Source organism: Buteo buteo, chromosome 12 (assembly GCF_964188355.1).
Source record: "Buteo buteo chromosome 12, bButBut1.hap1.1, whole genome shotgun sequence".
Classification (NCBI taxonomy): domain Eukaryota; kingdom Metazoa; phylum Chordata; class Aves; order Accipitriformes; family Accipitridae; genus Buteo; species Buteo buteo.
In genome coordinates this window covers 5,578,729-5,601,744 of record NC_134182.1, presented here as the reverse complement: position 1 = coordinate 5,601,744, position 23,016 = coordinate 5,578,729, and the positions used below count along the sequence as shown (strand labels likewise).

Genomic DNA, 23,016 nt, shown 5'->3' with positions numbered 1-23,016 from the left:
GAGAAAAGCTCATTCGGTTACGTGGAACTTTAAATAAAGAAGATGCTGGTTGTGCATCACGTGCCACTTTTGATGGTACTGGCCCTTTGACTAGCCCTGCCTTGTGCAAGCGCTTAAGGTATTACTCAATGAGGGTAAGGGAATTACATTTCCATGCTAGTTCTGTTCTCCTGTTTGTAATGAAGTGCTAGGGATCAGATCTGTCTGTGACTTGCTTTGCATGAAAATCTGCCCTCTTCTAATACTTCGAACATCCTAGGAAAGGCCATTGCTCAGGGACAGAAAGTCCTCTCAGATGCAAGGAGTGCTGGACGGGTGGGGAAAAGCCTTTGGGGTAAATGGGTTTACTCCTACAGCCTGCCTAGGTAGAGATGTCAGGTTGCACAGCTACAGCAGTGATGTTAAACACCTTGGTCCTGTAAAAATCAATAGCAAAACCTTCTTGGATCCTGGACTCTATCCAGGCTGTGGAAACAGCAAATTGCGCAGAAAAAGCTAGCATTAGAGAAGAGCTATAGGAGGAAGAGCTTCCAAAGGCCTTTGGGGTTTGTTTCCTCCAACAACGAGGTATCAAGGGAGCTTGCAGGATGGATTTAGGCAACTGCAGTGGCACTTGGACAAAACGGGGGTCTTCGTGAAGGTCCAACACAAACTACCGGGGCATATAGGGACACGTGCATTGAGCTCTGCGGAGGTATAAACCTACTCACACCCCCTCCTCTCACACAGGTACTGGCAGGGCCAGTTTTTATGTATACAAGCAACTATGTTTGTACGTGCAGACAAATTCCCATATCCACTAAAATACGGAAGCCACCCTAAGGAGGATGTATCGTACACATCTCTGGGGGATGTGCATGCCATGTTATTCATAGCAGCCCACACTGAAAGACAACTCCTTTTGCCTAGGCTATGAAGTGAAACGCTCAGGAGTGTGCTCCTTAACTCACTGTGTAGGTAGCACCACATAATCATCAACTACATGACGGCAGACTATTTCCCCCTCCCACATTCAGTTCCTATTCTGGATCGTGATCACTCACTGAATGAGAACTCAGGATTTCGTTTTACACCCCTCCGTTTGCCTTTTTATTGTACCATACTCAGACTCTGCTCTGAAGACAGGTCTATTAATATTCTCGGGGATTTTTGTTTGATCTTTGTCTGTGTATTGACAGGGTGAACACTAACAGCACAGGAAGAAAGTCTTCTTGCCTCCAACTCAGGTATTTGGACACAAACCTGCCAGCTGCCAAAGTGTTACTCAGTCCCTGGCTTGGACTCGCTTAAAGCATATAAAAATCTTCTGGGAATTTCTCCTGTAAAATCCATATGAGCATATGCAAATTACTTCCCCCTGCAGAGGTTTGACATAGCATAACCTAGAGCTACTAGGCTGACAAACAGACCTGGCACCAACAAATTTCATAATTCCCAGCAGTATGAATATTAGAGCTATTCTAGAAGAAGCTTGCCAGAATTTTAACTGGGGAAAACCACCGAATTTTCACTACCTTTGTTTTCAGAAATGTCTGAACTTCTCTAAATAAAAAAAAAATTTAGCTGGAGGTAGAAGCTGCCAGCATGAGACATGTCAGGCTGGTGGCTGAGGCCAAAGCAAGTGGGAGCAAATGGTGGTACCTGCATATAACATAAGTCAGCCTTGCTGTATGAGAGATAAGGGCCACCTGATGGCACCTCCAGAGCAGCGATGGATCCTGTTGTCACAGAACACCTGGGACACACGGTGGGGGTCCCCACGTTTTGGTGTCAGAGCACTGAGTCTGTGGACAAGTAGTACACCTCGTCTGATGTATTGAGGAAAAGTAGTGTAGAAAGCAAAGCTGTCTAGTGTCTTATCTGCTAGGCTATGCTTTCTCCCTGACATATATGACCATAGACCATATATGCATCCTTACGTGTGATGTGTATGGGGGCCTCTGTGAGAAAGACAGGAGAGACCTGATCTACAACAGCATCCAAAGCTGGTGCTGTTGAAAAGACAGGGAACTGGAAGATACTCTCTTCACAGTCACTAACAATATGGATGTTTTAGCACCATCCTCCACATAGCTAAGATAAAAATAACCTTTCTATAAATGTACCACTGTATTCTGAGGTCGAATAAGACTCCCAATAAAATCACTCCAAGGCATTTGGAAAACAATTTACTATTTATCTCACTAAAGAAAGCTAGTCCCTAGTTTTTCCTTGTCTTTTCTCACTAGGGCCCTAAAGCCCCTGGAGGATACCTATTTCGATAAATTGCATAACAAATTACAGTTCAGGGCTGTACATCTCCGTTGCAGAGTATGGAAGCAGTGTAAGGCCGCCTGTTTTCCTGAGCTATTTTGAGATGCGGCGGACAGCCATGGCTTTCTCAGAATCCATCAGCGTCGCAGTAAATGTTTGTTCCTAAGCATGCACACGTACACCCACCACGGCACGTCTCTCATCGACCCGATGGTTCTCACATATTCCCCCCAAACAGACATTTCCCCTCACACCAGAGGATGACCAAAAAGGTGTTCCACTTGAGAAGGTCTGATAGCAAAAGGAAAGAATTCAGCTCATCCCCATGGTGGGCTTCCAGCTTTGATCCCCTTGATAACCACTGCATCTGGTGACCATCTGTGCTTAAAAATGGCTTCCCAGGAAGAAATGCATAGGCTCAGCATGGGGAGGTCGGTTATTTTTAACCGAAACCCATTCCACCTTGGTGTCTCAGGAAAACAAGCATGTTCAGCAGAATCGGTCCTTTAGAGTCAACGTGTGCTATCACAATGTAATGTTACTTTTGGCAAACAAACCAGTATCACCTACTTGCCCAGGCTCATCCACGTACAGCATGGCTGCCAAGGGAAAACAGGATGAAGAAAGGATGACACATTACTAATCTCTAACCATGCATGTTCAAAGTGCAAATGGAAAGAATGAACACCCTTGACACTACACTCCCCTGTTTATCACCGGAATAAATGAAGCCCCGGCTGTGACCGGGTAACTTTCCCCATAGCATGAGTATGCTTCTGTCCTAGGCAGAGGGTCAAGGAGAGAGCTGTGACTCCAAACCTCTTCAGCTCCAGAGCTTCTTGGCTAGGACTGTTAATCACAGCAGTGCCAGGGACGTGGGGACGCTAAAACTGGGCTGTATCAGATGACCAGCGACTCCCACTGCAAGGCAACAGAGAGCAAGGGCTCAGTGTGTGGACTGCCTACTGTTCAAGAAGACCTAAATGAAATAAAACCCAGGAACCCGTAGAATGAAAACCCTTCCCTCATCCTTTCTTCCCCCTGCCTGGTCAAGGGCAAGTGGGAAGAAAGGGGAAGCACTGCTCCGTCTGCATCTCTCTGCTCTGGTCAACACCCTGCCTTGTCTTTGAGATGGTGGAGCAGGATGCTGCTTTGCATTTGCTGCCACACGCCTTGTGCAGAGTATCCTGCGTAAACACTGCAAATCTTGACTTTGCACTGCTGAGATGTGCGTACACGCCTGAGTCATGGCTTCAGTGTGATTGACAGCCCTCTGCTCCAGAAGCCTCCAGAGAGCTTAAGCTGTGGGAGTTTTCTAAGCAAGGATGTTATGTAAGTGGAGAGCTATTTTTGTTCAAAGTTTAGTTCTGTACTCTACGAGACTAAAAATATATGCACACAAAGCTAAAGAACACATTTCTAAAACTCATTAAACAGCCATGCCCTTTCTCCCATGATCCTTTTCCTGGTGGTGGCATCTGCCAAAGGTTTTACGTGCACTGCGGAGAGCAAGGCTTCTCCTTTGTAACCAGCCTCTTCCTCTGCCTTCGTCATCCTCCAAGACCACAGTGCAGCACTCAGGACACCGCAAGCACTTCTGCCAAAAAGAAATGGGGTAGCAACGCTGGAACAGAAAATAAGGTTACCTTAAGGTGGCCACAGACAACTGCTGCAGCTCTGAAACCAGACCGTGTTCAGCACCTGGGGCAGCCCTTACCTGCCGGCTGCAAAGTCCTTTTTGCAAAGCAATGGCATTGCGACCCCAAACGATGAGGAGGAAGGATGTCCTGCCAGGCAGGTAAGGGCAGCACAAGAGGTTTTGAGCTAATGGGAAAGACAGCTACCTGGCTAACAGCTGCTTTATTTTAGCAGAAGTCAATGCTAGAAGGAAGCAAGTCCCCCCAGCTTCATACTCTGATCTTGGAGCAGCACGTAGAGATGACCTGGCAATGCAGCATCATCACTTCTCTGCTCTGCCCGGAATTTTCTGAGTGATCTTGGGTCAGTGCCTTAGGCACAGATTCACAGAGGTCTACAGAAAAGCCTTCGGGAGACAGCCAAACAGCAAAAGTCAGCACGCCTTGGTTCCTCCCTCTGTAAAATTCAGACAGCAGCAGAGCCCTACCTCCCCCAGTGTCAGCATTATACCTTTCTTGTTGGCTGGGAGGTGATCAAGGGGATGGGAGCAGGAGCCAAAATGAATAGGGTATAGCTCAGGCACAAGCTACGCCTTTGATTCTGTCCCATGAAACTTTTAGACTGAATAAATCAGGCCTGTTACCATTTCGATGCTTTGAAAAAAAAACCACTGAACTTCTAGGAGATTGTCTACCATTAGTTAAAGACTTCAGACAGTTAAATGATACTTGCTAATTCTGGTGCTCCGCTAGGCCCAGACATCTATCCCTGCTGGCAGCTCTAATGAGGACTTTGGTCTGCAGAAGAAATGGTTATTCATCATCAGATCTCCTTGCCCCTTATGTAAATGTTCTGCTTCATCTCAGAAGAAAGGAAAAGAAAGAAAGAAAGAAAAAGCTATAAATAAAAAGTAAGCAGCTATTTTTGGAAAAGAATTTTCTTCCTGGTGTATGTGTCTCTGTGCTTGTGTAAACAATTATCTTCTGCATTTCTGTCAGCTTATCTAATCTCTTAAACAAATACCAAAGTTGTTAGGGTTTTGGGTTTTTTTTATGGCCTGGTTGTCTTAATCAGTCTCTCCAAAGGACTCCTTCAAGGGTCAGGTTCTGCAAGCACTACCACGTGTCCCAGTGGTGCCCATCGTGGCAATCGAGCTGCAACCGATGCACAAGGCAAAGTCTGGCCCTTGGAGTCGTTGCTTGATCCCGTGTCCTGTAAGGACATAATTCCCTATAGCTAGCTACCTGTATATTTATACCTGCTTATTGCATGTGCTTTAATTTTCACTCACCATCACGCTAAAGGGGTGTACACATGGGGGTGATTTTTGGCTGCGGGGAACTGCTCCCCACACCACCAGCCCCCCTGCCCATCAGCATCCTCTGAAGCATGCACCTACTGCTGTCACTGCCTCAGAGAAGGCTCTTCCCAAAACTGTTAGGTGGGGAAGGACACTGCCCACGTGCCCCTGGAATAGCCTGGCTTGGGCTTGCAGGCAGAGCAAAAGGGATTTCAAAGAAAATGAGGTAGCTGCAGTTACAGATGGACGAGTACCTTGGGGAGGAGAATGGGCAGGATATATATAAAACGAAAAGCAGCTTTAGGAGCAGAAACAAGCTGCTGATGGCAATGGAAAAGCTCTCCACAAGACACACACAGCAGCCTCGTGTGTGCTGATAAGAGATAGGGTTAAGTGAGTGGAACATCACATGCCTAGACAGTTCACAGCTCTCCTTCCTACGCAAGCAACAAGCTTTGGAGGTTGATAACACAGGAATGTCAATGCAGATCTAAAAAAAACCCTCTCCTGTGTGCTGCTTTAAATATTCCCAGGAACTCGGGGCTTGTTCTGAAAGCATCTGATTCAGAGCCTAGGGAGGGCTCTTCACTCAAGCTTGCGGTAACGCTGCTTACCATGCTGGAAGGCAGGCAGAGGCGAGGAGGCTTGAAACACCGCATTGGCCTTGCTGCACGTCAAATCATTTTCACCAGGAACAAAGAGATAACCAAGAAGGGACAGAGAGAACAAAATGACTCAAATGCCAGATTTGCTAAGACGATGGCAAGCACATTATGAAAAAAAAAAATTAAAAAGCGATTGTCCTACACGTGCCTTGTTCTTTATGTCCTTATCGCCAACCTCTCACTGCTGCCTGGCGTCAGAGACACAAGCTTGTAGAGACCTTGGATCCAATAAGAGATGTCACTTCCTATGAGGAATCTTCAAATATATAGTATTTTTTTAACTATTTAGCTGAATTCCCATTCCGTTGAAGTCAGAGTTTTGTCCCTGCATTCAGCAGGGCCAGAAATTAAGTGACATGGCTGTGGTCATACCGAAAGTCTGTGTCAGAGGGAGACTTCAGTCCAACCCAACCTCCCGATCAAACCCAGTTCTCCATCAAAACCTGTAAGCTCATCCTTCCTGCAGTGCAAGAAGTCTGAATTTCCTTCATCCAGGTACCCAAAGATCAATGACTGTTGAAGGTCTTAGGCCAGCATGGAGAATATTTTGAACACTGATCACCTGGAGGTCTGGACTGCCTTGTTCTCAGAGTTTTAGAGAGTCCTACAAAGGCCTAGAAAACATAGCAGAGAACAGGATTGAAAACAGTTGCCTTTCTTCCCACCTCTAGTTTTATGCTTTGCACTACCATGGGAAGGTTTTCAAGGTGGGCTCCTGGATCTAGAAGTTGTCATGTCCAGGCTCCTAGCCCAACACATTCATGCCCTGATCTGGAGAGCAGCAAACACCCATGCTACAAGCACAGTCAGACACGGGCCACATGCACCCAGCATCTCTGAAAAAAAATCAGGCCAACAAAATCTCAGTTTTATCAGTTATAAACTGTGATACCGAAACCCTCTTTCCCAGGTGCCTGAATACAGTTATTTGTCTGAATTCAGCTTTCCTTGCTCAACGCCACCTGCCACACTGGGAAGTGGAATAAGGACCACAGTTTTTTGAAGCACATGGTGGTAGAAAATATTTCAGAGAGGCCACAGCCACTTTGCTCCTCTGGTTAATTCTCCATTGTCTAGGGCACAGGAGGAAGAGGATGCTCCAGGACAAGCAGGCAGGATGGGTACCATAGGGAGCACAGGGGGCTGGTACCGAAGCACCGCGTGGGTCCCCTCGCTCAGCCACCCTCCGGCAGAGCTTGGTGGCTGTGGCTGAGCACAGCCTCGCCAGGGCTAGCGCTGCCTCTGCCCCACGGCTTCCAGCGCGCTGCTTCTGGCTGGGCTCCTTCACCACACCGTGCAGGAGACCCAGAGCTGCTTCCAGCCGGAGCTGGCTCTGGAAATGAGTGTCTCCGTTCACTCTCCACAACTGCATGCTGCAGGGACCAAGCTCTCCATGCACCAACCTGGTGGGTAAGTAGATATCAGAAAGCAAACTAATAACCCACCAGGCTTTCCTGTAAAAAAATCCCTGGGATGAAATAGTCTATGGTAGGGTCTCTGAAGCCCTGAACTCTTGCTCTCAGCTACAGCGTCTTGTTTTCTATTGCATAATGAAGCGTGGCCAAAATCCACACTGCTGTTTACCATGCTGGCATGCAGATGCCTTTGCTAGAATAGAGTTAAGCCAAACTGAGCTGCGTGAAAATCAGCAAAACCTGAAGGTCCAAAAAGTGAGGTTGCAGCAAATTCTCCTCCCCCACTTTCCAGGGCTGCATTGTGAGTGTACATTCATATGGGCTGCCCAAACCCAGAACTGAGGTGTCTGGACTATCATGGGTTTTAGGGCCAAAGGCTAAATTCAGCTCACACGCTGAAGTCAGTGTGGTTTTGTGGGTGCAAGCCAGACTGGAACTTCAGTCTGGTGGTTGGGGGAGGAAGAAACAACTTTGCTCTGATTTAAAAAGGAAAGAGAAACAAAATAAAATACTGCCATTCCCTTGAAAATCTCAGGATCTGTAGTAATCCAGTAGGTTGCTTTCCCCAGTTGACAGGCCACTGGAGATCATTTCCACCAGGTTTAGGAGCTGGCCTCTGTGGAACATGAGCACTTTCCATCCTGTTGGACATTTTGGGTCAAGATATTCAGTCCCCTTTCCTAGGGCTCTCTCTCCCTAGAAACCCCACGAGGGGCTTCCACAACAATGAAGTCAAATCTTTAAACTTTGCGCAATATCACAAAGGCTTTTCTGTACTCACTCAACCGTAGTTTAGGTCTCTGCTCTTAGTTCTGTTTGGGTAGGGACTTCCTATCCCTGTTTACTCTTCTCTAGCATCTCCAGGCAGCCCCCGAGTGTCTCGCAGCTACCCACTCACCAGTACAGAACAAGCTTATTGCATCCCAGTTTTAACAGTGTTTGGTGGATTTCCTCTGCTGTTAAAAGCAAAACAAATTCTGTCTCACCCAAGCAGAATTACAACAACATGGAAAGGAAAACCAAGGGAGACCGAAAGGACCTCCGAGTGGGAGGAAGAAAAGCGATGATCATGTAGTGCAGCATCCAGCCAAACACTGCCTGCTCTCCTAGGCTGCCCCAGGACCCCTCTGTGGCTTTAGCCAGGGCCAGCTGTTTTGCCCCACCATCATTTATCCGCACTCTGCCACCAGCTAAGATGGCAGGTATATCTCACCACCTTGGTTTTCTCCCGTCCATTAATTGCGTCATTTCTTTTCAGTCACTGCCTGCAGTCATAGCCGCTTCTCGGGGGAGTACTGGGGAGGCAGGAGGGTCTGGCAGGTTGAGCAGACTCTGTCCAATGCCTCACCACTCATATCGTTGCCCTGGTGTCACTAGTGGCAGAAAATGCAAAACCTAGGTTTGCCCTAATGCTTTCTCAGCCAGAGCAATCCCTTCTAATATTGGTTGTGCTGTTCTTGGCTCATGCCCCTGTAGGGGTCTCCCAGCAGTGCCAGCATATCCGTATGGAAGTGTCAGTGACACCCACTTTGTATTTCTTAGTGTTAGACTGATTAATGGTCTTTAACAAAAGGCAAGCTTATCACCCGTGGCCAGCAGTCAGTGTCACTCAGGAGCTGCCCGGTCACCAGCTGGGAGCATCCAGGTGTTCACACCACATATCCATCAGCATCACCAGTGAGACTGGGAAGGCCAAGTCAAGGATGGACTGAACAACTATGTCCCCCACACAGTGGAGAAATGATGCCACTACTAGTCCTGAAAGTGAACAACCCCAACCAGTTCTTCACCTCTGACTCTGCAGAGAGGGAGGAGGCTTGAGTTCCCCCCCAACACCTTTCAGGCAGCAACATCTTTACTAAAGCTGAATTAAAGGAGGCCAGTTAGATCAGGGAGTGGGACGAGACCAAGTCCCCACCACACAATTTCGTACCACAAAATAGCCTTTAAATACTATCTGTCCTCAGATGTTTTATACCAGGCCAGAACAAAAGCAGATGCCAATACCTTCAAATTCAATGATAAATCCCTTTCCCATATGGCCTCCTCTTCCGAGAACTTCAGAGAAGGACTGAAATAACTTGATGGTTTCCTGAGGTTTCCTGGTTACAGTTCTCCTGATAATGGTAATAGCTCAGTGGCCTCCTTCACAGTGCACAGGTGTATAAATATACCGTGAGCAATTCTCCCAAGTCACTTCTTCAAGTAATGAATGTTGGTCTTTGCAATTTCTTCTTGTGCAGCTTCAACTGATACTTGAATTAGCAGCTAAGAACTAAGAAGAATTAAAGAGAATTCCTAGCAACTGGGGTACCACTTACACTAGCTCAGGGGCACAACTGAGTGAGCTGACTGGTAGGTGAATTATTGCAGAATTAATTTTGGTGTCAGCCAGCTCTGTTCTGTGCTGTGACAGCGACCTTTCAGAAAGCGGAGGAGTCAAGCTTCGGCACACAAAGACCATCTCCACTCAGACAGCCTTCCAAGGATGGCGAAAGGCTTGACCCCAAAATATTCTGCATAAACTTCAAGAGCAAGAGGAAAATCAGTTTTCCAAAGTTACTTTTTGTAGCAAGGTGCAATACAGAAAAGCTAGGGCATATTCCAGTGTCTCATTGGAGCCTCGTTTCCTTTTACTCATGTATTGTAAACTGTCTTCAGCACAAAGGGCTGAATGCTCCCAAAAGCTAAATGAAGAAAATAATTCTTCCAAGATCCTGTATTTATTCTATGTACTTTATATCTAGATCCACCCTCCCTGCAGACAGAAAAACTCCCTCATACCTGCACACAACTGCTTAACTTTGCGCATCCGCGTTGCAGCCTATGGTTATCTAGTTACAATTTAAACCAACACGCTTTACTTCTACAATGGCACAAAATCAGGCTGCAGAGAGGCACAGATTTCTCCAGATGTGCTGACCTGACCAGGGTAGGGGTTGCAGGAAAATGTTACAGCCGAAACTGCCGTAGGCACCGTAGTGCCAAGTCTGAGCACAACCCCAGCCTACCATCTTGCTCTGCCCCATAGGGATCCCTAATCAGCCTGATTCATGGCCAAAGGTGTCCTTTTCACGCCTCTCTTTGCAGATATTTCTGGGCAATGATTGTCATCTATTCAGGGAAACCGTTTCCAATGCATTCCTTTAAGGCCACTCCTTTTCCTCACTCACTCCCTGGTTTGCCTCCTTATTTCAGATCCCAACCCTGTTGCTGGGCTGCAGTGTAAACCCTCAGGGAGCACAAGCATTAGGACATTTCCCTTTCCAGCCACTCGTGAGCACTCAGAGGCAGAAAATACACACCAGGCAGCCAGCATCTCTGTAGAACCCAGTCCCACTTTGCTCAGCATCCCCAACCCCACAGCCATCCCACACAGGCAGCCTGGGTGAGCTGCCACTTCCCCCTCTTGCAGCCCAAGTGACCTTAGCACCAAGAAATGTTTTCCTGGTATTCAGCCCACGTTTCCCCTCAGCCGGTTTATCCCATTGTTTCTACTTAAACCTTCCTCAACAGCTCCGTCACCCTGAGGAGCTCTAACTGTACTTAGCTGCCGTAAACATTTCTGATACGCTTTAAGTGCAAGTAATTCAGGTGAGCGACTTATATGGCATCCCAACAGACACGGCGTGTGTTTATATGCCTTTCAGATGTCCCTTATTTCAGGTCTTGAATTACCCAGTGACTTGCTGTTGAAAATTATTAACAAGAAGTGTAACATCAGTGGATCAAACCTATAGAGCGAGCCACTTGTAGACAAGAAATGAACTCCACATCCCCTCTGAGCTTTCTGCAGGAGCTGCTTGGTTTGCTCACCCCACATCTGCTCCTTGTCAGGTACGGCATCCCCCATCAGAGCCTTGCTGGCCTGCATGTAAGGAATCAAGACACGAGCATGGCCTCTGCTTCAGATACAGCAGGGCCAGAAGAGTTGGGACGGGGTCAGTGAGGAAGAGGAGTTGTGTCTGCAGTTTGCAGTTCCAAGGTGGATGTCTGCAAACCCTTCTCCTGGGGACAGAGGTATTGCTGCTGGCGTGGGGCTGTCCCTCTGAAGCCAGTTGGGACACCTAAGGCACAAAAAGTATGGTTGTAACCCTGTCATATCTGATGTTAAGACATAATTCAGCTGAAGGATATTAACAGAGAAGGCACTAGGGTGTTATAAGGCACGCGCGTGCTGTGACTGTGTGACTGACTACTGCTACCTGGAAAATCAAAACCTGTTCTTAGGAAAATTCCTGGAAATCAGCCCGAGACTAGCTTTTTCGTGTTTCCTATGAATTTCCATTACTTCCCCCAAACAAATACAACATATTTCTTTAAATAAAACCTGAGATGTGGAGTGACGCAGAAACATTGCAGAATCTTGTCTTCTGTGGGCACCACTTAACTACACTGAGCATCATTTTTTAAAGCCCAGAACTCCCTCTGCTTTGTGATTTTTTTTTAACCCGTTAATACCTGTCACACTGTCTCCAGAGAGGACTTCATGTCCATACCCTTAACGTGAGCACGTGAGACTTAGTAGCCTCATACTGCCAGATCTCCCCTAGGCTTGCTTCCCGGTGATTTGCCTCCTTTCAGCCATTCAAAGTTGTGTCCCAGGAACTTTCTCCTTAGTCCCAGCACTTCTATTTATAAGGACCAACCACAAGCAGAGAATTTCTTTGGTAAAACATAGTCCAGATTGGGCCCTGTGCAAAGTTTTTACTGGTTTCTCACTGAAAAAGCTAGTTTCATCGAAGACTCCTGGCCCAGACCAAAAAGTTCAAACCAGCAGGCAATGTTTTGGAACAAAACTCAAAGGTAGGAGAGTTTCCAGTCTCCCTGAAACAGCTTTGAAGTTTCCCCACTAGAAGACCTGTCCTTTGCAGGAATACGCCTGCTGGAAACCACGCTGTTGTGGTGGGTGTGTAAGGGAGGGTGGAGTGGTGATGGATAACCCACCAAAACCTTCAGGACTCAGTTCCCATCTTCTTATTACCCTTATACCAGCCTGCGGATTAATTAGCAGATTTTCAGGGCTTGAGGATGCTCAAAGCACTGTTAAAGGGTTAATACCAAGACTGTTTTTGTAGAGTGGAAGAAGGTCTGACTGAACTTCCCTTTGTTTCCCTCCTCCTCCCTTCCCTACCTTTCCTCCTGCTGCTTCTTTTATGAATAGGTCTTTACTGTGCCTCAAAAAAAAAATTGTCTCTCTGATGGCCTTCCTTTCCCCTAACTGCTCGGGGCCATCAGAGAGCCAGTCAGAAGGTGGCTTTTGTAATAAGGAAAGCTTCTTCCAGGCAGAGGAAGACACTGCCTGGGGCTTCTATATTCACAGCCTTTCTATTTCTGGCTCTCCCTTTTCACAGGGCTTTGTTTGCTAAACCCTGCTTTCCCCCCACAGGACATTAGTGAGCATACGTACCTCAGAAGCAGAATAAACTGAAAAAAACCCCCAACAATTCTGGCAGAGCCCACCCCAGAGATGAGGGGCTTTGCATCTTACCTCTGCTTTTTCTACTTCCAGGGAGTTTGCTGGAAAGAAGACTAATTAATAGGAATGCCTTAACGGCTTAAATCCTGCTCTGTGGACTCCAATTTGCCTCTTGAGGTGGAAAGTTGAAAGTAATCCTATTTTCAATATAGACAGGGGTAGACTGTGCTGATACTGAGCCCAAAGCAATTCAAGAAAGGTCACTGCAATAATGTGATGCATAGGCTCAGAAAGCCCCAAGGAGTTCTGGGGAGCTGGCACGGGATGTTAAGGTAAATGAAACGGCCCCAGCCCCTCCCCTGATCCCTGACAGAAGGATTTTAGTCCATGACATCAGCTCACAGCAGCTCCCCCAACCCCAGCATCAGAGATGCGACCGCTGCCCGCACCCACACGACAGGTTGGGCGTCCCGTCCCTTCCCTCCTGCCTTATGCTGTGCACCACAGCCGGGCATCAGCACCGCCAGCAGCAAACGCACACACAGAAGCCAGCGCTCAGCCATCTCCATCCTTCACCACCTCTGTGTGCTTCCAGGCTCTTCAACCAGGTCACAGCTTTGCCAGGGTGCCCGGCTCAGCAGCTGCCAGCCCCATCGGTTCACTCTGGCTGCAACCCTTCAACCCCTTAACCCACACACCCTGATGTCCATCATCACTGATGGTGCTGTAAATCCAGGCTGCAGCCACGCTTTGCCATCTTCCCAGGTCAGAGAACTTCCGAATGCCAGGTTTTGTCCGTGCCTGTCTCACACGCGGTACAAGGATCCTGAACCAGGCACCACCGGTTTAATTTTACACTACCTCGTAGCATGGTGACCTATTCTAAAAGCTGGCGAGCTTAGCTAGAACAGGGTCACATGCCCAGCTTGACACCAGGTTCTGAGGCAATGCTTAAAGTTCCCTGTCACCGCATTGCCAAGACGCCTAAAATTCATAGGAAGGGTAAAGCACTGCAGCCTCTTAAGATCTGCACAGGAATGTATTTGCCAAGCTGGATATTGCCACTGTCTGTCTTTCCACTTTAGTTCTCTAGATCTAACATGTCTTCTCCCTGAACCTCTTTCCTAAAAATTTTCATCAGTCTTCCTGCAAAGGTCCATTGAGGCCGGCCTCATCAGTGAAGCATACAGTTAACTACTCTCACATCCTCTGAGGGCTACATCAGTGGTTCTTTTGAACATTTTTTTCCAATATCTCTTGAAACAAGGCGGTGTTCGAGCACAAGCCTGTCTGACACCTATCCTGAGGTCAAGCCAATTATTCTGCTCCTTGCCCACAGCCACTGAGGCAGTCACACTTTGCACCAACCATTTAGTATTTTCACCACCTCCAGCCGACTGCAGCCTTACCCAGGGAGGTTTACACCTTGTCACTGTTGATGCCTGAAAATTCACCAAAAGCATATGCCACCTTGCCAGCGCTCTCCTGAATAGCAAATGTTTTTTATACTGCTCCCTTTCTGAACTTCAAGCCAGCTAGTCCTTCAGCTAGAAAGTTCTCTATCTTGGGTGCAAATTTCTCCAGTATCTGGCCCAGCAAGTTTTGATAAGGTACCAATAGCAAGAGCGTGTAGTAGTTTCCATCAACACGTGAAGTTATCCTTTTCCCAGGAAGGGACCGTCAGGGACTTGGTTGTAATCTTGGACGGTTCTCCAGGCTCCCAGCTACCGCTGACAAGGTTTGGTCTGCCCATGTGAATGCACTCCCATTCACGTCTTGTCTTGCTAGCCCATCCAGTTACTGCTTTTTGATATCCAGCCCTTCAGTTCTTCTGATTTGAGCACACACATTTCTGTATCTGGCACTAAACAGATGAGAAAAACATTTGTGTGCCCAAGTCACAGGTGTACACCAGTGTCAGCTGGTCTAGTTGGAGCTGTTTCTCCCAGTAATTTCCAATGGGGCAGCAACGGTGTTGTCAAAACCAGCTTTTGGTTCCTTAAGCACTTGCTAGGAGCTGCAGCAGGAATAGGGCTTGTCAGAACAGCAGCGAGTCCTTTTATTTTCACAGAAACCACTGAGCAGCTCTGCCAGAGTAACAATATTCCCTCACTGCTGGCCAGTGCCTGGCTGAACACTGTGAACCCAGAGGTGAAGGACTTTCATAGCCCATTACCCAGCCTCCCGAGCCATGCAGTTCCCAGCTGCCACTGCTCTTGACAGATCACTGTGCTACACAGAAACTCGGTCCCTGCTCTTTTTCTCCTCCAATCTCAGCCTGGAAACAGAGTGTGAAAACACATTTCCCCGTCTTCAAGTATTTTTTCTTTCCTCCTCAGCAGATCTGCTCCTAGCCTGTCACCTTGAGGGTGCAGGAAAGAAGACACTCAGCATTTCAGGAGATGTCATGTTTAACCTTGTGCATGATGGAAGCTGGAAACATGCATTATCAGCAGCACTGTGGGCAAGAAACTGAGAATAAATGGTGGTATAACTTGGAAAGCTCAGGCACAGCCATGGGAGGATGCAGTGATGTGTTCTTTTATCTCAGCCTAACTCCCAGAGGGCCGCTATCCTACAAAACGCTTGCTGAAAGCTAGATACACCTTCAGTCTCACACAAGTAACAAGCTCAATCCCTTCTCCCCTAGTTAAAATAATGATTAGAGATGGTTACTGGAAATCTCAGGAAGCTTTGCTCCCATCTTGAAATTTTGCAAGCTTGGTGACCCTCCTGACTACCTATATATGCAAGGGAAGCCTGGCAGATGCTGAGTGCCAAGGCAGAAAATCCTTCCCCTACCAGCAGTGCAGTAGTATCTTACGGGTGTTTTCATCAATAGGTACCAGTGTACTTTGCAGATGAAAGCAGCATGTTATCATCATGACCACTTTTTGGAGAGCAGTCAGAAGGTGGTAAGACCGAGGTTAAAGAACAGCAATGGAGATGAGATAGAAGCACAGAAAACAGTCAGGGAAGTGAAGCAAAGCTGTGTCCTCTGTCACCAACACAGGTCAGGATGTCCCCATTTTCAGAACAAGCCCCTAGAAATAGGTCTTTAAAGGGCTGCCTGAAGCCATCCAAGAAGCCAGGCTGGAGCTTACCAAACGTAGTATTCTTCCTCCATGTGGATTTCCCTGTTTTTACTTCCATTTAGCTGCTCAGGGCTAACTCTAGGAAATACCAGAGAAAACTGTGCTAAAACATGTCAATGGCACAAAGGGACAAACACATTTGCCTGTCCCCAGGCCTCTGAACTCTTCTCCTAACCCAGAAAAGCCTAAAGCAATATAGACACCGATGGAGAGACTCAAGATGGGTAGAGGCAAGACCTGCCGTGCTGTCAGGTAGACAGGTTGGCAGGGGAGGACGTGCCTACAACGCCATAGTCCATCTGCATGCCCAGAGCACAGCTGTCCATCAGTCTTCAGGTAAACTTTGTGGTTTGATGAGTCCCTGAGCTAGGACGCCAACCTACGTCCCTCAGGAAAGCATCATCGCATCCCTCCTCACCCAGAGGGGGAACTCATCCGCACACGCTGGGGCACCTTTCTTCTAACTGTCTCTTGGGAGCCCCTTCCCAGCCCAAGCACCTTCTACTGAAGTCAACACCAAAGATTTAGCTCTGGCTACGACATGGCTCTTGCCATGGTATAAACCAGAGGTCAGTGGTGTGGGTAATACCTCACTTCCAGCATAAGGGACTTTGTTACTGCACAAAGACTAGGAGATGGTACCTGCTCCAAACAGCTCAGTCTGATAGATAGAGACCCATTATCCTCATTTCACAGAAAGCCAGTCAAAGCTTGGGGGACAAAAGGATTTTCCCGAAAAGGCTGTGCCTGTCCTCGGGACCACGTGTGATACCACGCTGCACCACCGACCCACACAGCGTTGTCTCTGCGCCACTGACTCGCACATGCTCAGCAGCAATTAATCTTCTGACATCCAAAATCCAACACTGTCACATCACTGCTGGACTACAGGACTGCAGGATAAGGAGCAGCAGGTCAGGATGACCGAAGCCTCATTTAAATGCAACGTGCCCACTCACAAGAACTGCAAATACACCAAATATGAAAGTCAAGCAAAGGTAGCACGGGGGGGGTGCTCTGAAAGGTCAGGGCAGTTTAAAGGAAGCAGGCATGAAAGTTTTGCTTCAGCAGAGGTCCTGCAATCCAGTTGACACATCCAAACCCTCCACGCAGGGTGCATCCTCACTTGGATCAACACTTCGCTCCTTTACAGGGTACTTCCTAATCGCCTATTGATTTCAACAGATGTCCCAGTAAACGTGTTACAGAGGTAACAACAGCCCAGCAGCAATTGCAAGTTCACGTGCTAACACCCCACTGTTCAGTCCAAAAGGGAAAATGAGTCTTGAGAGGGGACGTTATTGGCAGGTCAACGTGACGTTCGTAGTTCTGGCAACAAGCAGCACATCTCAGAGCAGGGGTAACACGAGCAGGCACAGCACAGCCTCACCTCCGTGACCTGTCCCCAAAACCAGCGTCACCTCCTCCTGGTTCAGCTTCCCAAGGCTCCAGCCACCCCCCCAACATAAATCCATCCTTGTAGGAACTATCACTTGCCACCCTCAGCTCTGCCAGGGCAAGGCACGTCCCAAAACCCACCTGCCTGCCATTCCCAGGTAGGAGATGACCTCCTCATGAGCACGGTCCAGTCGAAGCACCGGGCCTGGGGAACGCTACGAGGGGCAGAGTGGCTCTGCCACGCGAGGAGGGCTCTGGCGGGCAGCATTCTTTGGGAGCAGCCCCTGCTGAGGAGCGGAGCGAGGGCTGAATTTCTATTCTGGGGCTGTTTGTGTTTCCTGTTTGGTGCGACAGCCTCAAAGGGGAATTAGTATTTACAGGGCTCCGGTCACGTCATCCCATTGTTCCCATGCAGTCAGGAGGCTGCCAGGAGAGAGGAAGAAAGAGCAAAGCATCCCAGCAGGCTGCCCCAGCCGCAGCTCCCTGCCAGTGGCGGCACTTTGCAGGGAGGCAAAGCAAAAGGCATGGTGAAGTCGGTGATTTCCCACCTCCTGCCAGGGGAGCAGCGCAAAGAGGGGCAGTCAGATGGCTGGGAGCGCAGCTTCTCTCTCCGCAGGCATCTTCTGACAGTGGAAAGGGCAAAAAGGACAGGGGAAGGTTTTTTTCCTCTGGTAATCTAGAAGATGCAAATGCACTCCGGAGTCCTTGTAGATCCAATGACAGGAGCTTTAAAGCCTTTTGAGGGATGTCAGCTTCTCAGCTGGTCCAAAGCAATCCCTTCTCCAGAGTTATTATGTTTTCTGACGCACACAGATCCATGTCACGCCACAAAGAGGCCCGGTGCCTTCTGCACGGGCAAGGAGAGGAGCCTCCTGCAAAGGGAGGGCATGCCAGCAGGACCCCGAGGTGCCCCGGGAGGAGAAAGCAGACCCCTTCAGCCTACCCTACCCAGGTCATGCGCATCCGTGGGGATGCACAGCAAAGCAGAGGTCAGGAGAGAGAAGAAAACAGGAGTCTCACAGAGGGAATTTGTGGAGGAGAGGGGAATACGGGGCAGGAGGGTGAAGCAGGCATGGCAATGGGAAGCTAGGAGCAACTCCCACGCGCACAGGATCCCTCCGCAAGAAGCAGCACAGCGTGAATAAAAGCCATTTTGGGGGTTACCTCGGGATATTGTTCTTCAGTGTTGCACAGCATCCGTACTAAATACGGCAGAAGCCATTTTGCTCTCGATGGGAGGAAGGGGCAGAGGCAGAAGAGAGCTGCACCAGAAAAAGGTCTTGCATCAGTACTAAGCCACAGCTGAAGGCAAAGGCCTTTTATATGCATGACCAGCCAGGATAAGGCAGGATAAGTAAATCTCTCTGATTATATTCTTCACCTGTGCCAGGAGAGACCTGCATCTCCTAGGGCTGCACAAGAATGAATGCAATAAAGATGATGAAGCACCAAGACGATAAAGTAATGGGGGTTGTGCAAGTTCGCATGTAAAACTCTCTGTTACAACTCAATCAGTAGCGGAAACTGTCTTGGTGACCACTTTTTCCTAGATTTTGAAGTCTCTCTGAATTTGTACTTGCCGGACCGCCTTGACTTAGAGCTAGTTACATCTCGGGCACTGTTTTTCCATGGATCAGGACTCAATCTCTCCCACAAACAGCATGAAAGCAGACTAAGCATTTCAGGCAAAATAAGGTACACATGCACAGCTTGGTCTGTGAGAAAGTCTCAGCCTCCAAATTTTGACGATCAGATTCAGAGGACCCAGAATTTCACCTGCACTGTTTACTGACCTATTGAGCAATCATGTAACGCTTCGTTGAATGAGAACTTCTGCTTCTCTATACCTTTGGCATGGTTTTATACGTGACGTTTTAATTTTTTGTTTGTTTGTTTCCTTTCCCCATTTCATTTCCTCTTTAAATTCCGAGACGACTGCCTGTGTGCAAGGATAACAGCTGTTTTATTCCTGGAATTAGCACTCAGTTACCGGGCAGGCAAACACTGGACTTTCTGCAGGAAACTCGGCTTTCCTGATTTGTTGCTCTTTTCCTTAGGCTGAAGCTAATATCTACTTAGAGCCAGAACAGACATTTGGGGTTTTGTCTATGGAAAGAAAGAGTTCACTCCTTGTCAGCAGCAATGTGCGTCCTTTCAGAAACAGAAATATTTTCACTCTTTGATTTCAGCAAGACATTTTGGCAGCATTAGGAATCCAAAGCTTTGGCAGAATTGTGCAGGCAGTGAGACAGAGAGAGAGACTTCACTGAAATATGAAGAGCAAAGGGGGACCACAGCTCAGCGCTGCATGAAGGGCACAGGAGTCCTTCCCGCGCAGCGCTCGGTGTTCACAGAGCTGCTGGCACAAAGGTAGCGCAGAAAAGGGCTCAGACTCTAGTACCTTGTTTTCACATTCCTCACATCGCGACTGCTACATCGCAACTCCCTAAGTGGCCTGCAGAACTGCAACACTTCAGACTTCCACACACAAAAAGAGTAAAATCCAGTCTGGAAGTTTGGGATTTGTATTTTGGAGCAACAGCATAGCTATGGAGAGAGCATCGTACACGTACCTCCTCTGTGCCAGCCGACAGCTCGCCAGGAAAAGATTAAAGTCACCGGCTTCCACGGATGGGGAGGCTCCTCGGTTAGCCAAAGGGCTGTTTCAGAGGGCTGGAGGAAAGCGGCGTTGTGCTTGCATTGCCACAAGCCTGTTGGAAGCAGAACAAATGCTGTGACAAAGCTTTTTTTTTTTTTGCCTCCAGGAGGCCCCAGTTAAGTCCAAACATGCTCAAAATAAGTGCTGAAACCTTTGGGTGCTGATCCAGTACTGAGTGAAGAAGCTTCTAAAAACGTGACGGTTTTCCATCCCTGGCTATACTTATCTCCAGCCTTGCTTGAGCGACCGCTCTGAGGAATGGGGGGATAGACTCACGGTACTACTGAAAGGTGCTGTAAAGACTCATGGCTTCTAACAAAAAAGCCCAGTGCCATTTTCTGAATGGAAAGGTGCATTGCTTAAAAAAAAGATAACCTCTTCACTTTCAGTTCAGGCATCCCACCTCAGGTCTTTAGAACAACCCTCCTAGGAAAGGCAGGTAATGTCCTCTGGCCAAGACAGATTCCTCTCCTCCCCTTGCCTGGCTGCTCACCTGCCTTTCTCCTTCCCTTGCCTCTCCTCCAAGTCCACGTGTAGGCTTTGGCCAGCCCTCCAGCCTACACTCCTCTTGCAAACACGACCTTGCAGCACTTACTCATCACTTGTAGCTGCACCAGCCCGCTCAGGAAGATTACTCACATAATTAAGGGCCCAGTTACCCTGCAAGCATAACCATGCCTTTGCAGCTGGTTTTTAATCCCCTCACCAGACCTCGTTACCACAACACGGAGGAGCTACAATCCCTCCACCTTCCCCCACACTTACCATGGTTTTAACTTTGCAGCCATGACAGGGGGCAAAAAGCACAGCCAACTTTCCACGCCACTACTTTAGCTCTCGAAAAAATGTCCATGCCAGCTCCTCTCCTACAAAAGCACTTTCAAGCCTCCCCGTGATGGTTAACTCTCCTCAGGTCTCACCAAATTCTCACTGGCTCTGGCGAAGCTGATGTCCTCCATCAGCCATCCCACGCTCCCTCGTCCGGGAGAGCAGATCCCAGTACCGCACTGGCCCTGGGGCTGGGATGATGTTCACGATGGGGAAAGCTGCGTGGGCAGCCAGATGCCGGCTGTGGCCAGGGAACATGGGCAGCATGTGTGCCAAGACATCCCTGTAGACGTGAACTGGGATGGAAACGTGGAGGAGAGCGGTGCCTTCAGGGAGCAGAGCAACACCAGGTGGGCTAAGACACAGCACAGAGAGGTGGAAGTGATGCAGGACAGCGAGCCACGCTGGATGCCACCGTCATCTACACTGTAAGAGCTTGCTGTGCCAGACAGCAGGGAATACCTAAGCAGGTAATGCCCAAAGACGATATAAAAGTAGTTGATACATACAGCAGCAAAGCAACAAGCATTTGTGTCAGGGCACACACACACTTTTAGGGCTGACAACGCCCCTGCGAGCTGGATAACTAAAAGTCACAGATGAAAACGGAGAGAAAAGAAAGAAAAAGAGCAAAGGTGGACTCTCAGCATCTCCCTCCTGCCCCATCCTGGAGCCACCCGAGTCTTTGCGAGGCAAGGGTACAAGGCTGGGACAGACAAGCACAAGTGTCTGCAAATCAGTTGTCCAGATGAAAATGGCAATAGATTTGGTTTTGGCATTGAGTTTTTCCAAAAAAACCACTGAGTGAGCATGTTTCTGATCGTGCAATTCCATGTTGGTTTTCTGCCTGTTTTTAATATGACCTGGGTTCTCTTTTCCTTCCATTTCTGAACCCTCAGTATACTTTACTTTCTCAAGGTTTTCTCTGGAAAAAAAAAAAAAAGCTGGAAATGTTCCTTTTCATTTAAAAGGAAGCTGAGACTGCCTGACAATGGGATGACTCCAGCAGCTGGGCTTTTAAGGACACTCTGGAAATTACGAGACTCCCGATAAAATCATAGAAGTTGGCAAGGCTGTATTTCCCCTGAACAATTATGACTTCTTTGCCTGTGGGTATCACTGTGTTGAAATGCCTCTGAAGTTCCTGCTATGTCATTGAATTTGCATGCATTTCTTTTCGGTTCCTTCCTTCTCCAGCCCCTGCCAGAGAGTAGACATTCCTGAAAATCAACTAACCACCCTCCCATAACTTTACAGCCTGAAGACCTTGAAGCAAATGAGCCTTGAAGAGTAATTGTAACATTACAGGCACCAAATGATGCTGAATTATGCAGCGCTTGGGGGACACCACTTAGTGGATTGATTTGGGGAAAAACATTGGATAATATGAGAAAAAAATCACTTCTCCAAATGAAACAGCGATGCCAGCTAAAACTCTCACTGTTTTCAACTCTATTAGCAAAAATAGTGGTGGGCCTGGACTGGAAGAGTCCCACTTTAAACAGTTAAACCTATGCTGAGAAAGGACCTCTCCTTTTAGAGAACATTTCAACTCACCAAATTTATACATCCCCCTCTGGAGCATCTGCTTTGCTGTAAGAGGTGCTGAGAGTGACTACAGACCAAATCCAAGCACGTCAGGTAACAAGAATCAGCCAGGATGAACTAGGTCTTGGAGGAAGGTGTGAGCCAACATTTCCGTTCTGGTGGCTTAGATGCTGTGGGATGCATGGACCTTAATGAAGATGCATCTTCCTAGCATGGTAAATTAACTACTATTGACTGCAAGAGATATTTTTTGTTGTTGTTTAAAACTATTTAGAAAACATCTCAGTAGCATTATCACTAACCAAGCCAAAAGAAAAGCAGGAGCAATAAAAATAATGAAGCAAACACAATGGATACGTGTTCAGTGATGTCTGGTGACGTATGTTTATTGCAGCGGGGGTGGACTAGATGACCTTTAAAGGTCCCTTCCAACCCAAGCCATGCTATGATTCTATGTTCGTATGATTCTATGTTCACTAATCATTGACCATCTCTGTGTGTTCACGTGCAGGGTATTTCTGCACGCTCTGCAAATGGGCTTCAGTGTTGTTATTATTTCCATTCTTCACCTGTAGGAATCAAGCTGAAATTAAGCATTAATTAAGAAATTAATGTAGAAGATAAGCAGCTTGCTCAAGATCACACAGGAAACAGGAGAGGACTGAGGGATGGGCAGTAGGTGTTCCCCTGACCAGACTGTCACGTGGTGGTGGCTTCCTACCAACACCTTAGCATCGCATAGGACTTGGAGAACACAAGGCTGCTGTAACATTTGGAGATCCTCTTCCCCAAAATTTC

The 23,016-nt window shown here is 47.9% G+C and overlaps 1 long non-coding RNA gene across 5 annotated transcripts in view; it reads right to left on the bottom strand.

Annotated features, from left to right (window-relative positions):
- Positions 1-23,016, bottom strand: part of LOC142037856 (uncharacterized) — a 35,440-nt gene that overhangs the window by 8,796 nt on the left and 3,628 nt on the right. For 4 of the 5 annotated variants that reach the window (XR_012652454.1, XR_012652452.1, XR_012652451.1 and 1 more), the window contains exon 3: positions 19,757-19,894. This is a non-coding gene — a long non-coding RNA (uncharacterized LOC142037856). Of the gene's footprint in view, positions 1-19,756; positions 19,895-22,227; positions 22,389-23,016 lie in introns of all 5 variants that reach the window. The other variant, XR_012652455.1, reaches the window with a different exon arrangement.